This window comes from Cupressus sempervirens, chromosome 1 (genome assembly GCF_028749045.1).
Source record: "Cupressus sempervirens isolate cs-2001-9-10 chromosome 1, ASM2874904v1, whole genome shotgun sequence".
Classification (NCBI taxonomy): Eukaryota; Viridiplantae; Streptophyta; class Pinopsida; order Cupressales; family Cupressaceae; genus Cupressus; species Cupressus sempervirens.
This window is the reverse complement of record NC_143118.1, coordinates 423,362,944-423,378,158: the sequence shown is the minus strand read 5'-3', so window position 1 is coordinate 423,378,158 and position 15,215 is coordinate 423,362,944.

Sequence of the window (15,215 nt, the reverse complement as noted above, 5' to 3'; positions counted from 1 at the left end):
CTCAAGTGCTTCAAGATTAGTTTCTCCCACGTGGCCTCATCCAATCTTCTTTCTATTCCCCCCCTCCCCTCCCCCCCACATTATTTCATTTAGCTGTTGAGTTGAAGAGTTCAATGGTGGTATAGCTAATATAGTAGTAAGATGCTATCATCACTAGCTTAGCTTGATCAAGAAGCATAATGTAGCTTTCTAGTTTGTGATCCATCACATTTATATGCTCCCTAAGCAATGGTAGTCTATAAATCACCCAACATAATGTAACTTGTTGGCCAACAGATGATTACCCTAATCACCTACCATAATATGGCTTGCTAGTTTGTGATCCAACATTTTTATCCTCCCTAATGATGGTCTATGAAGCACCCAAGATAGTGCAACTTGTTGAGTTCAGCTGACTTTCTGCAAAACACATCTTGCTCATTCACAAATTTTTGTAGCCTATAAGCCACCTAGCATAATGCAACTTACTAGCATGTTTATTCCATAGGATGTTATAAGACACTAAAATATTTCCTTTCATTTCCTCTAACATTGTATACCAGCACAATACATGAAACTACAAATACTAAATTTAAAGATTTTCAATTGAACTTAGTGCTTACTCTCAAATACTAGACAATTCAAATGATTTATCATGATGAGGTTCCCTCCTCTTGAGTAGGATTGGTACTCCTTTGCATTCCTTACCATCTTCATTTCAAACCATTTGGGAGGGAAATCATCATAGTTAAGGCTTGTGCCCAACATGTGTCCAATGCAAACCTTATGCCTCAATCATGAGATATTTGACATTTTGCAATGGAGTGTAGAAAAGATCTGCTTCCATATATTCACATATCTACAATATTCTCCAACATTTCAATTCTCTTGTTTTGTTCTTCAAAGAAAAAATCGAAAAATGAAATGCATCATTCTATAATACCAAGAGCCTTAACCACTTGCATGTTTGAAATATTTATGTCCCCTTGTTATATAGTTTTGGATCAAGGAGGAAAAATTCATATTCTCTTTATAACAAAAAAAAATTAATTGCTAAGCCTAACTTAGATAAATAATAACATCCTTAGGTACATCTAGTTGTTTGATAATATGATAATAAGACAATTTGAAGGCACTTCCAAAAAAATTGGTCTTCTTAGAATATAGTATCTCATTTATTCTCCTTTATTAGAGCGTTAAAATTCCTAGTGATAATAGGATGCCCAAAAATATCATCACAAAAAGATATATTTACAATGCACTTTTGTTAAGTTTCAACTACAAGTGATTTTTTCATACATTTATCGATATTTATCCCCACTAGAAGTGCTCACCTCAATCATTTATAGTGTCCTCAAACTATGTTCATCATGTTTTGTGACAATGAAGAGTTAGGTTCCAATCTCTATTGCAAAAATAAAGCTACAAATTAAACTAAATTTATTTTCCCTTCTTGCAAAAAAATTATTAGGTAATCTCATCTCCTGTATGAAAAACATTTTGGAAATGAAAATCCTAAGACAAAAACTTCCAAAAATTAAAGGATGCTCATCATCTAAACCTACAAAAATTCAAAGATATTTTGCAATATTATGTATATCAATCTAGGTTTGATATTTTCAATGAGTTGTATGCTATCCAAAAACCACTTTCAATTAACAAAAAATCAATTTACATATGATATAGATGCTTTGAAATAGAGGGAAAACAAGGGTAAATAAATTTGACAATAAATTTTTTTTATAAAGCATTAGCCAAAATCAAATTTCTTAGTAGACAAGATAATTTTATTTTTTTAAAGTTAAATAGGATAATTTTTTAATAGCTAGGGAACCCAACAATTCATGAAAAAGCTCCACACCTACCATGGCTGACTAGGAAATAGTTGGTTGTCTAATTTCCAAATGCAAAAGAAAATTCACAAAAACAAACTCTACATTCCTAGCAATTTTTAGGTGACTCTATGGCTGCTAAAGAATTGTGCTCTCCATTTCAACCAAAGTTGTTCCAAAATGATGGTTTTGTTCTTGTGTGGTAATGCTGGCATTTTGGGCTTGATATTCAAAAAAAATTAAAATATGAAACATTAAAACCTTTTCATCAAATAAGGACCATGTTTAGAGGCATGGATTATTCATTTCTAGCTATGAATTTTATATTGGGAAAGACATATAATGAGAGTAATCCAACTTTGAAGTAAAATGTTTGCAACTAAGAATTGAGTTATTCAAAATAGTTCTATCTTCTTTTTTGCACTTTAAAGAGTTGTACTTGGAAACATAGAACCTCCATTACCATGAACATTCAACAATTTTTAACTCAGTATCTCAAGCTCTCTATTACTCACCTACTATACTGATCAAGAGGACCAAGTGTTGGATCATACAATCCCTTAGGTGCAGGCCTATTCATGTTATCAAATAAAATAGGACTTGTAATATGCTTTACACTTGAAGATCACACCTCTTCATTTGTATAAAAGGTGAATTGAATTGAATTGACATATTTGGTCACCACCTAAAGCAGACATCAAATTTTGTGAGAATATAGAGAAAAGATAAACTTGCTTAAAACTAGAAAGACAAAATCATAATCTCTACAATCTATTAAAATTATAAACTTACTAGATATAGTTAGATCAAAAAAATATAGAAAAGAATTAGACTTTAAAAAAATCCCTTGTTCAAAATATTCTAAGATAAATGATGAATGATGAATGAAAGAGAGAAATATGGATCAATTTTCATACCAAAAGCTATTAGTAAAATAGGGTATGTCATGTGACATTACACATTAAGCATTTAAGGCCTCCTTAAGCCAAGCAAGAGGAAAAACAAAAAATAAACTACTGGCCTAATTGGACCAATGGATAGAAGGTAGCTAAGAACCCTTCAACAATTAGGTACTTTTTAATCAAAAGACACATACCTCTTCTAATCATTATAAAGTTCCAAAAAATTATCCAAGGATAATATCATCTGAACAATTTGTGTGCATATTTGGAGATAGTGGTAGAATACAAGAAGCTAGGAATTAATTTCCACAATAGGCTTAGTTAAATTTAGGACTAAAAGAATGTAATGCCATTTCCCTTCTTTAGAGCAGGTGCAGGAAAGCCAAATTGTGGGATTGTCAATCCAAGAAAACTCTTTTTGGTTTCTTGGTCATGTCAGTTTTCCTCTGTGTTTGTGAAGTAATTAATAACCTTGAAGTCAACCCTATGAGATCTTCTTAGTTGAGGCTGGTATATTCTTGATTGGAGGCATAAGCAATTATTCATTTGTTAAGTGGAAAAAATAGATAAACGTGTCCGCATAGTACAATTCTTGGAGGAAGAAAAATGGCAAGTGAATAGACAAATGAGACATTCATTAGCAATATTCTTGTAACTCTAAAGATGAGATAGAAAATTGGTGCTACAAAATTCATAGTTGTCATGTGGACAAAATGAAATGGCTAGAGAAAAATACATTATATCAAAGAATTCAACCCCATAAGGAAGCATGATGAAAAGACCTATTTGAGGGCTGCAATTAAGGGAAAGCCTAGAACATTATTAATGCAACTGAGGACCATATCTCCTCAGAACTTCCGCCTTTTGTGGCGAAGGATTGGTTGAAAGAAAATGGCACTCGATTATAGAGTGTGCAGCCCAAAAGGATATCCATAGTTAGTTTGAAAACAATTTGAAGGTGACCAGTCTAAATGAGCTATTTGAGGAGGTCAGGCTTCCCCAAACATAAAACTTCTTAGTCAAGATTCACAACAAGAGAGCTCACATTGGAAGAAATTTGAAATCATGTTACTTTTGTGGCTCTTGGTCCCCTTAGTTGCTCAGTCTTGTGCATATCACTAAAATTTCTTCATTCACTAATTCATTTGACAACAGAAACCATGGAAGGAATTTTTGAAAATTTTATTTTAAATATTTAGCCCCTCAAATAAATTCAAATATATCATATAAAAAACAAACATAAAAGAATCACTCGCTAAAAAATATAAGCATCACTTTTATTATTGTAGATTTATCCATAGCCAAATATGAATAATATTCACAAATGGAATACCATCCACATTGTATACTTAGATAAACACATAACATATTATTCATTCTATTGGGTGGTCAAAACTTGCTAAGTGGCACAAGGAGAGCATGTAAGAAGAACATTGAATAACTTGGAGGTTTCCCCCAACATTTTATCTTCTCTTTTTGTATATCCCAAATAAGCGAATAGATATGAGATTCATTCTGCCATAATCAGTTAAGATGATTTTCCACCTATTTTAATATATATCCAAACAAAACATCTCAAATCAAGATAAAACTATGAGAAACCCAATCCCTAGAAAAACGAAACAAGGAAAATTAGTCAGCAACATTTAGGACCTTATTGTACTAGAAAATTAGATTAGGCCCATATATAATATGAACAACACAAAAATAAATCGGGGTTGTTGAAAAAAACCTCTAAAGGTGTGAAATATGTTTCAGTCATTGTCAATGATCTTTCTTTACCCTTCTTTAGTCCAGAAACTATATCCTTAGATTTTCTTTATTTTTCCAAACTTCTTATTTGACGAGCTTTCTCCAATGTAGTGTCCGACACCTCTACATTTGAAGGATTTATAACATCATCACTCATAATCTAATATTTAGATGCTCCACTACTAGTTTGAAATTCCTTTGGATCATCGCCACCTACAAAATTAGGTCCTTTTGATTGTTTTCCAAATGGAGAAGCAAGGTCTAGGTTCAATGCATTCATGGAATTAGCTATGGAAATGCTACCTTTCAAAACTTCATTTCATCATGACAAAGGTTTGCAATTTAGCACCTCAAGGGGATGAAGAACACAATCATAAACTCTAAACATCCTTTAGTTTGTATATATGTGGGTGTGTTCTATTAAAATAAACCATTATTACTCAACTACAATTGACTCTAGACAACAAATAATCTTTAAAACTCTAGAATATGATATGCAAAGAAATAGGTAGGATTTCCTTCATAATTAAACTATGCACCCTACAAAGATACAATATAGACCAGAACATTTTTTCAAACATGTGAAAAGCTATGGTAACAAAGCCAAAATGTGTTAATTCTTTCTATGGAATTACACTACACTCTTTTACCTAATAGGTGTAAGATCAAAAAAATGAAATCTCAATGACATATTTACAACTTAATACAATTCAATATCTTACATCATATTTCAACTTTGCTAACATTTAATTGTACTTTTCTAAAGACCACAATACTATTTTGAAAGGTTGAACATAAAAAACTAGGAATAAGTAAATTTTAAGATAGATAAAACTAGAGAAAAGGGGTATGTGCCATAGCATTGGAATAGCTACTAAATAAATAAATATCTTATCCTAAAATGGTCCAGGAAAGGTTACAAATGTAAAATACTGGAGAATATTTTATGACTAGTTATTCCAGCACTGTCATGGCTATAGAAATATTTGATGTTATGGAATATGCAACTTTATCAGTCAAAAAGATAAAAGATAGTATGCCCATGAAAAAATGCAATACTTTATACAAACTTCCAAAAATATGACTCTTAATTTTTGGAATTTTTTCTTGACATTTATCACATAAATCTTTCCCTTCAGATCAACCATCAAGGCACTAAAGGTTGCCCTAGCCTTTTCAAGTTGAAGTGATGTTCAAGGGTGTATTTCAGACTAGCAAGATGAAGTGTGTAAAAAATGGATAATAGATTGTAATGTGAGCCATTAAACTTGAGCAGTGTGGGGTCTACTATTATATCTTTGTTTAACATCTCATCAAGGGTGTCTTTTATAATCTTTAATTGTAGGTACAAGAGAGAATATGTTCTTTTACATTTATATAGAGTTGTGATGTGTTAACTATTGTACTGAAGCTGCTATACAAGAGTAAACCTATTTACTTTTAATGGTATTTTTTTGAACTTATCATTAGATTTTCATATTTGCAACCAAATGGCTTGGATGATTTATCACATGTTATAATTGATGAGATCTGCAGATTGATATATCGAGTTACAGAAGATGATGTTACTCGGGCATGTAATCAAGTACCTCATTTGGTGTTTTAGTTTAATAGTTAGGCTATATTGACATGTTTATATTTTATGATGCATGTCTAAGCAAGTAGTTTAACTTGATAAAGTGATTTCTTTTTTTATGCAATTTTATTTATAGATATGACTTGATTGAACATTCAACAAATACACTAAAATAGTTGGAAGATGATACTATTGTGAGGTTTTAAAATCAGTTTACAATGTTTTTTGATAATATTTTAAAATTCTTCTAATTATTTATACTTTACCATTGATGTTTGAAGCTTTGTACCTCTATTTAGTATGTTATCCTTCAACCAGAAGAGAGTTAAAGTGGAAAAGCTTCTTCAATAATGTGTAAAGAAACAAGCAGTTTCCTTTGTTGATAATTTGATTATATTTGATAAAAGTTTCATACATGGCGATATATTATATGCAACAAGATGGAAAAATGAGGGAGCTTAGACCTAACTGGGTTTTAATGTTTTTTAGAAAGAAAATTGTGTAATAGTGCTAATTGATGCAATTGAGAACGAGTAAAACAAGAGAGTAACCAAATTGGGATGAAATGAAAAAATGAAGCTATTAGTCTAGGTTTAGGGATTTAGGTTGAGTGATTTTACACCAAAAACATAAATATTCATATTTTATTCTGAAATTAGAATTTTAGTTCAAATAACCACATAACAGGCTCACAATAAACAAACCAACCATAAATATATATCTCATGTAGAGTACAAATCTACAACCATTGGTGGGGGTAGAGAGAAAAATTAAAATCCAATAATTCCAATGTTCATATACATTAGACATTGAAGACCAAGAACATAAGTTGTGAAAAGCAATAGAAAGCTCTAACAATTCTTAGGAAGAAACAATGGGTTCACGAGTTATGAAGGTCACTGCCTAATTCATGATGTATAAGACATGTATTGAACTTCAACAAGTTCAAGAATACAAGAAGACTTAAACTTTGTTCTTATTCACAAAGAAAGATAAATGAAGTTTAAAATAGAACAAATTGATCTAAAATTACTTTAGTCTCCTTGACGTAAACAAATTTAAGCTACTTATGACAATCTAAAGTCCAATCGTGATTTTAAAATTTTTGTATCTTTTTGCATCTTTCTTTCATCTCAAAATAGATTATTAATTGAAACCAATACAAAATCATCTGTGTAAAAATCTTAAAATTAGAATCAATACCAGTAGAAGCTTATTTTTGTGAAGTTATTAGTTTCATATTCCATTGGAAGAGTACTAATACACACTTTATGCTTAAAAGACACATGAAACTGATCTTTAAAGTTCAAGCTAAAGAAAATTCTTTTCAATTTTTTGTGAACAAACTTCACCTACAAGAATAAAGGAAGCATATAAAAACTTGAGAAACATCATAAGGAACACTTGTAATGGAGAAATTGTGATTGCAAGATTTCCCCTTTTCTTGCTTTAAAAGGTTTTTCAGCATTGGAGAAGTAATGCTCTATACAAAACAAGGAAATTTGGAAGAATATAAGAAATGGGAACTAACAAATCTTAGCTTCAGGACAATCCAAATCAAAGAAAACATAGCCAAATATTAAAAGTTCAAAATGAGAATGTGTGAAGTAAATTTAAAAATATATATAATTTACAATAATCCATACTTGAAACCCCAGTAAGCTACCACGATGAAATTGGCTAGCTCATAAAGAGCCCACTTAGAATGAAGTGAAGAATGAACTACATTCAAAGGGATGAGGTTGGGGATGATAAGTACACTTGAGATCATGACATTTTAGTTCAACAAAACTTGTAATTCATAAGCTCTATAATAAAGGGTATTGATATTAATGATGGTATGATACCTGACATCAATTCTTCAATTTATCATAGTCTTTGTAATCAATTTATGTACTCAAAACATAATCTTGAAGTTGAAATGCCAAGCTTGGAGGAGGACAATTTATCTAAAATTGAAACATCCCAAATCGACAACTTAACCCCAAGGATGTTAAGCATGGATTGAATTTTACATTCTATTGTGCCCAACAAGTCCCATGCTACTACTAATGATTCAAATGAAGATAAATATCTTGAAGATCAAGATGGGTTTTTAAAATCCCAATCTACCCATTAAGCCAAACATTAGAACAGGCTAGAGAGATGCCAATAAGGGAGCTTCCCAATTGGTTCAGACAATCCCTAAAAAGGCCTTGCCTTAGTTTATCTAGAAAACCATTTTAAACCCTAGAGTGGCTCACACAAACCCTAATAAGGATGATACAAAAATGTTACTTTAAAGTGATACAACCAAAATCAATGGATTCTTTTATCTACAAGGCAAACAAGCTCTCAATATTTTTAACAATTCAAAATCAATGACAAAATATTTATAGTAGTGACTAAAAATCCATCTGTTCACATCTCCATACAAGCACATATAATATTTGTAAAACTCTATGCATAGAAGGCATATAGAACATCTTATTACTAAATCTCTAGACAATATATGTAAAACTCAATGCATAGCAAGTACTTCAAACATTCTACTAAGAACTTCTCTATTCTTATGTAGGGCTAGACCTGTGGATTCAAACTTGTCTTTCTCAACTATGATTTGGTGGTCCATTTTCCTTCTTGTTCTATAGCCATTTTCAATGAGTGACCAAATTCACCAAATGTATCAACAAGATAGCAAGCTAGGGCAGAATCATGAGCAAGATAGGGTAGAACCAAGGCAGAACTGTGAACAAAATGCAAATGATCCCGCATGTAGGGAAAAAAAAAAAACATGAAATGCTTTTGTTTTTAACATCTCCCCATGTTGGTCATAATTTTGACCAGCACATTTTGACCTACATGTGTTAACACAAGCGTCTAGATTCAAAAAAAAGAAATTTTTGTCTTCTACATTCTGACCAACCTAAAATTTTTTAGTTGATGGTCAAAAATTTTGGTAGAAAAATGAGGTCAAATGTAGCAGTGATATAATGAAGTATGCACTTCGTAAAGAGATTTTACATAAGACTATTAAGTCTACCTTGTTAAAGGATTTAACTGATACACATTTTAGGATGAACTAGTGGCTAATCTTTGATCTGACTCTCTGATTCCTTGATTAAGATTCCTTGAATTGAAATGATCACTTTTTTGTGATAGATAAATATTTGCTATCTATTAGGAATAAGGTGTCTCAACCTTGTATAATTCCTATTCTTATTATTTTTTTTGTAAAATGTATTTCTTGCAAATAATGTTGATGTGTTGACATCTTGAATTGTGTGTAAGGAGATCATGACTAAAACGGTTATGATGGATTCCTATGACACGTAAGAGCTATGCTAGGAAGATTCAGTGATAGGTGAAGACATGTGGCAACTAAGATATTTGAGTACTGTACACTCTACCCCAATAGTGGGGTTCCTATTTTCTCAAAGAATGGTAAAAACCCTATTATAGTTGACCTTTTGAGAGTAGCCCTAAAAGTGAAGTGCATGTTATAAGAATTTTTTAGGGTTGCGAAGAGATGTGATGCAAAAAAAGTATATTATTGGTACTACAAGTAGCTACTGGAGTCTTTTGTTATTGATGTTGAGCTTGCACTGCAAGTGTATTGTAACCTTTTGTTGAAAATAATACATTGTGCAGGTTCTGGAGGGGTGTGGTTGTTTTACCGAAAGGTTTTTCCCCACCATTAAATCTTTGTGTTATGTGTTATTTTCTCTGTCTATTTTATTTATGCATGGTTGGCTACAATATTGTTGTTTACATGATATTGAATCTATAAGTGTAGAAGATTTTAATAGGATTTGCATCATACTTTCCTTATGAGATTAGTGTAGGAAGCTATTTCCGCACCTGAGTTTCCTTACAAGTGGTATCAGAGCTTGATCAACTTTTGATCCTAGTTGATGGGTAGGGTTTTTTGAGCTAATCTCAAGTTGAGTGGGAGTCTGGTGTAGAGCATCCTGAATCTTATTTGCAGATTGAGATGGTGAGTTCATCATATGGAAGAATTGAGGTGGAGAAATTTAATGGCACTAATTTTGAGTTGTGGAAACTCAAGATGGAAGACATGTTGGAAGATTGTGACCTATGGGAAGCAACTACAAGCACTAAAATACCAACAACTATAGCTCAAGAAGATTGGGATATCAAAGACTGTAAAGCTAAGGGTCTCATAAGACTCTGTTTAATCGATGCAGTCCTTCTAAATGTTCTAGATGAGAAAATTGCATATAGTTTGTGGGAGAGACTTGGGGCCATGTATCAGGCCAAATCTTTGGTGAACAAGTTGTTCCTGAGGAAGAAGTTGTATTCTCTATTAATGGAGGAAGGTGGATCCTTAACGGATAATTTAAATGCATTTAATCTGTTGGCTGCACAGTTGACATAAGCTGGTGTCAAGTTAGAGGAGGAGGATTGTTGCTACACACTTTTGTGTTTTTTACCGGATTCATGGGACCATCTTGTGATGGCTCTCGGAAGCACATTAGTCACCTTCAAAATGGATGATGTGGTGTTTTCACTGCTATCAGAGGAGATGCGGTGAAAGGCTTCCATTTTAAAAAAAGAAGCCCTTGTTGTTCGTGGGAGATCCACAGAAAGAGGAAAGAAAAATGACAATAAGTCTAACAATAAGGGTAGATCCAAATCCTGTGGGAAGTCAAAGACTTCCAATAAGTCCAAGGAAAAATGTTGGAACTATGATAAGACTGGGCACTTCTGTAAAGATTGTAAAGAGCCTAAGAAGAAGAAGAAAGCCTTAGATTCTGGTTCTGAAAAATCTCAAGAAGATGGTGATGCATTCATCATAGCTTTGGAAGCCCATGCATCTAATGATGTGTGGTTGGTTGAATTGGGTGCATCTTTTCACATGACCTCTCATCAAAATTGGTTCTCAAAATATGAAGAGTTTGATGGTGGAAAGGTGTACTTGGGTGATGATTCTCACCTAAAGATAGTTGGACGCGAAAGGGTCACTATCAAATTTCCTGATGGATGAGTAAAGGGAATCAATGGAGTTATGCACATTCCAAATTTGGCACGAAACCTATTATCTGTAAGTATGCTGAATGATGTAGGTGTGCAAGTTGTTTTTTCTAAAGATGGATGTAAGATGATGAGAGGAGCTATGTTGCTTGCTAAGGGTAATAGGAGAGGTACTTTGTTTCAGCTTGATGCACACATTTCTCAGTGTAATAGTTCTATTGTTTCAAAGAAGAGAGTAGCTATCACTTCATCCCCACCATCTGAACGAGCAATAAAGAAGATTGTGGTTAGTGGTTCTGATGGTAGTGCAACAAGTGTTCCTAAGGGTGCAAACACTTTGGAAGGAAAGCTTCCTGCAGAAAAGACAATGTTGTGGCATATGAGATTTGGCCATATTGGTGAGAAGGGTCTCAGAACCCTAAAAAATTAAAATCTCATTGAGGGGTTAAATGATTGCAATCTTGAGTTTGACTTCTGTGAACGCTGTGTATATGGTAAACAAAATCGTGTTCAGTTTTACTCTAGTTCTCACAAATCTTCTGATGTTTGGATCTTATTCATTCTAATGTATTTGGTCCTATAAAAGTTCCTTCAATCTCCAAGTCTATATTTTTTTTTATCTTTCATAGATGATTATAGTAGAAGGACATGGATTTGTTTCCTTAAAATTAAGCCACAAGTCTTTAGTCGATTCAAGGAATTTAAAGCCCTTGTAGAGAATCAGACTAGTAAGAAGATTAAGTGTGTGAGAACTGACAATGGTGGTGAGCTTTACTTAGCAGAGTTTGAACAGTTCTATAAAGAACAAGGTATCAAGAGGCATAAGACAACTCCGTATACCCCATAGAAAAATGGAGTTGCAGAGAGAATGAATAGGACACTAATGAAGAAGGCTAGGAGTATGCTTAGTGGAGCTGGTTTAGAACAAAGGTTTTGGGCTGAAGTTGTGGCCACTGCTTGCTATCTGGTTAATAGATCTCCTACATTAGCCCTTGTTGGTAAGACACCCATGGAGATGTGGTCTGGTAAGAATCCTTCAATTAGACATCTTTGTGTTTTTGGTTGTGAAGCTTATGCACATGTTCCAATGGAGAAAAGATCTAAGTTGGAAAACAAAGCTGTTAAATGTATTTTCATCGGGTACAATGCTAGTGTAAAAGGATACAAGCTTTGGGATCCTGTGACTAGTAAGGTTTTGTATAGTAGAAATGTTATTTTTAGAGAGCTAACATCTTCTCCTATTGTGCTACAACCAGATGAAAAAGAAAAAGAAAAAGATCTTGTTCACTTGCCTGCTACCCCTAAGAAGACTGAACAGAGAGACCATGTTCAGTCTAATGATGAGGAGAGCTCTTGCAGCTCTGATAGTTTAGAAGAAGAGGAAGAAGAACCTCAACCTTAGCCCTTGAGGAGATCCATGAGAGAAAGAAAGCAACTAGAAAGGTTTGGTTATTCTATGTTAGATTCCAATTGTGCTTTTCCTTTGATTACGAACACTGATGAGCCTAGATCTATGAAAGAGGCTTTAGGCATGGAAGATGCAAATTCCTAGATTGAGGCTATGGATGATGAGATGGCTTCTTTAGAGAAAAACAAACCTTGGGACCTTATACCTTTTCCTAAAGGGAGAAAATCTGTTGGCTATAAATGAGTGTTCAAGAAGAAATTTTGTACAGATGGTAGTGTTGAAAGGTACAAAGCTAGATTGGTTGCAAAGGGGTATTCACAGGTAGAGGGAATAGATTATGGTGAAATATTCTCTTCTGTTACAAAGTTGACATCCATTAGATTTATGTTATCTCTTTCTACATCATATGATTTAGATATAGAATAGATGGATGTGAAGACAGCTTTCCTTCATGGTGATTTGGAGGAAGAGATTTATATGTCACAACCTAAGCACTACATTGTTAAAGGTAAAGAATCCTTAGTTTACAGATTAAAGAAATCTCTATATGGTTTGAAGCAATCTCCTAGGATGTGGTACCTTAAGTTTGATGCCTTTGTGTTGTCAATTGGATTTGTAAGATCGAAATCAGATCATTGTGTTTATTTCCGAATTGAAAATGATCACCTTCTTATTGTTGCATTATATGTTGATGATATGTTGCTATTTGGGAAGGGTAACGGTATGATTTCTGATTTTAAATCTCAGTTGTCAGCACAGTTTGAGATGAAAGATCTTGGGGCAGCTAGGTACATCTTGGGTATGGAAATTAGTAGAGATAGGTCTAACAAAAAGCTTTGGTTGAGTCAGAGTAAGTATATGAAGTCTATATTGGATAGGTTTAGCATGGCAGATTGTAGACCACTATGTGTTCCTATTCCTATGGGAACAAAGTTATCTGTAGACGATTGTCCAAAATCTCCTAGTGAGGTGCAGGACATGAGTAGAGTACCTTATGCTAGTGGAGTTGGTAGTCTTATGTATGCTATGGTCTATATTAGACCAGACATTTCCCAAGCAGTGGGAGTCCTGAGTTGATTTATGGCTAATCTTGGACAGATACATTGGGATGCATTTAAGCGATTATTTAGATATTTGAGGGGTACATCAGATTACTCCATATATTATCATGGTAACTCTTCTAGATCTCAGCATTCAATTTGTATTCATGGGTTTGTGGATTTAGATTAGGCAGGTGATATTGACTGCAAGAGATCCACCAAAGCTTATGTGTTCACTATGTTTGGTGGTGCCATCAGTTGGATGAGCAAGCGACAACCTATGGTTGCTTTTTCCACTATAGAAGTTGAGTACATGGCTGCTACTCATGCATGTAAGGAAGCCATTTGGCTTAAGAGATTGTGTTCTGATGTTGGTGTTGATGTAGAACATATTGCTATTTGCGTTGCAAAGAATCCAACTTTCCATGCCAGAACGAAGCACATTGATGTGCAGTATCACTTTGTGAGAGATATGGTGGAAGATGGAAAGGTAAATTTGGAGAAGGTAGATACTGTGAAGAATGTTGCAGATGCATTAATGAAACCAGTGGGCACTGAAAATTTTAGATGGTGTTCGGAGTCTATGGGCCTTTCGGCCTATAGCGGTTAATTCCTATTATGTTCTTGTTTCTCTTACAAGGTGTTCAACAAGTGGCAGAATGTTAGGAATAAGATGTCTCAACCTTGTATAATTCCTATTCTTATTATTTGTTTTGTAAAATGTATTTCTTGCAAATAATGTTGATGTGTCGACATCTTGAATTGTGTGTAAGGAGATCATGACTAAAACGGTTATGACGGATTCCTATGACATGTAAGAGCTATGTTAGGAAGATTCAATGATAGGTGAAGACATGTGGCAACTAATATATTTGAGTACTATACACTCTACCCCAATAGTGGGGTTCAGGGCATCACCTCGAAAAATATCTTGGGGTTCCTATTTTCTCAAAGAATGGTAAAAACCCTAATACGGTTTACCTTTTGAGAGTAGCCCTAAAAGTGAAGTGCATGTTATAAGCATTTTTTAGGGTTGCAAAGAGATGTGATATGAAAAAGGTGTATTGTTGGTACTGCAAGTAGCTACTAGAGTCTTCTTTTATTGATGTTGAGCTTGCACTGCAAGTGTATTGTAACCTTTTGTTGAAGATAATACATTGTGGAGGTTCTGGAGGGGTGGGGTTGTTTTACCGAAAGGTTTTTCCCCACCGGAAAATTCTTGTGTTATGTGTTTTTTTCTTTGTCTATTTTCTGTATGCATGGTTGGCTGCAATATTGTTGTTTACATGATATTGAATCTGTAAGTGTAGAAGATTTTAATAGGATTTGCATCATACTTTCGTTATGAGATTAGTGTAGGAAGTTGTTTCTGCACTTGAGTTTCCTTACACTATCCTTATACTTCTTGTAGCCTTCTTAATTCACACTATTTCTTATTCCATCTCACGTGATATTGATTTGGATATAATAAAATTCTTTACATATGTACCAATCCAAATCATAATTTATTGAAGTCAACTACAAGACAAGTTTCACCAAAATCCACAAAGTTAGCCCAACTACTATAACTTAGGTTTTGAAGATAAACTTGGTGATTTTTGGATACTCTACAACCACTTTCAACACTCATCATTGTCAAACATTTGGTTGATAAAGAGGCTCAATTCACACTAATCACTTCTAAGTAGCTTGAACTCAGTCAACACTGTATGACTTAGTAAACACTGTGAAACATGGTATCTACTAAATCAC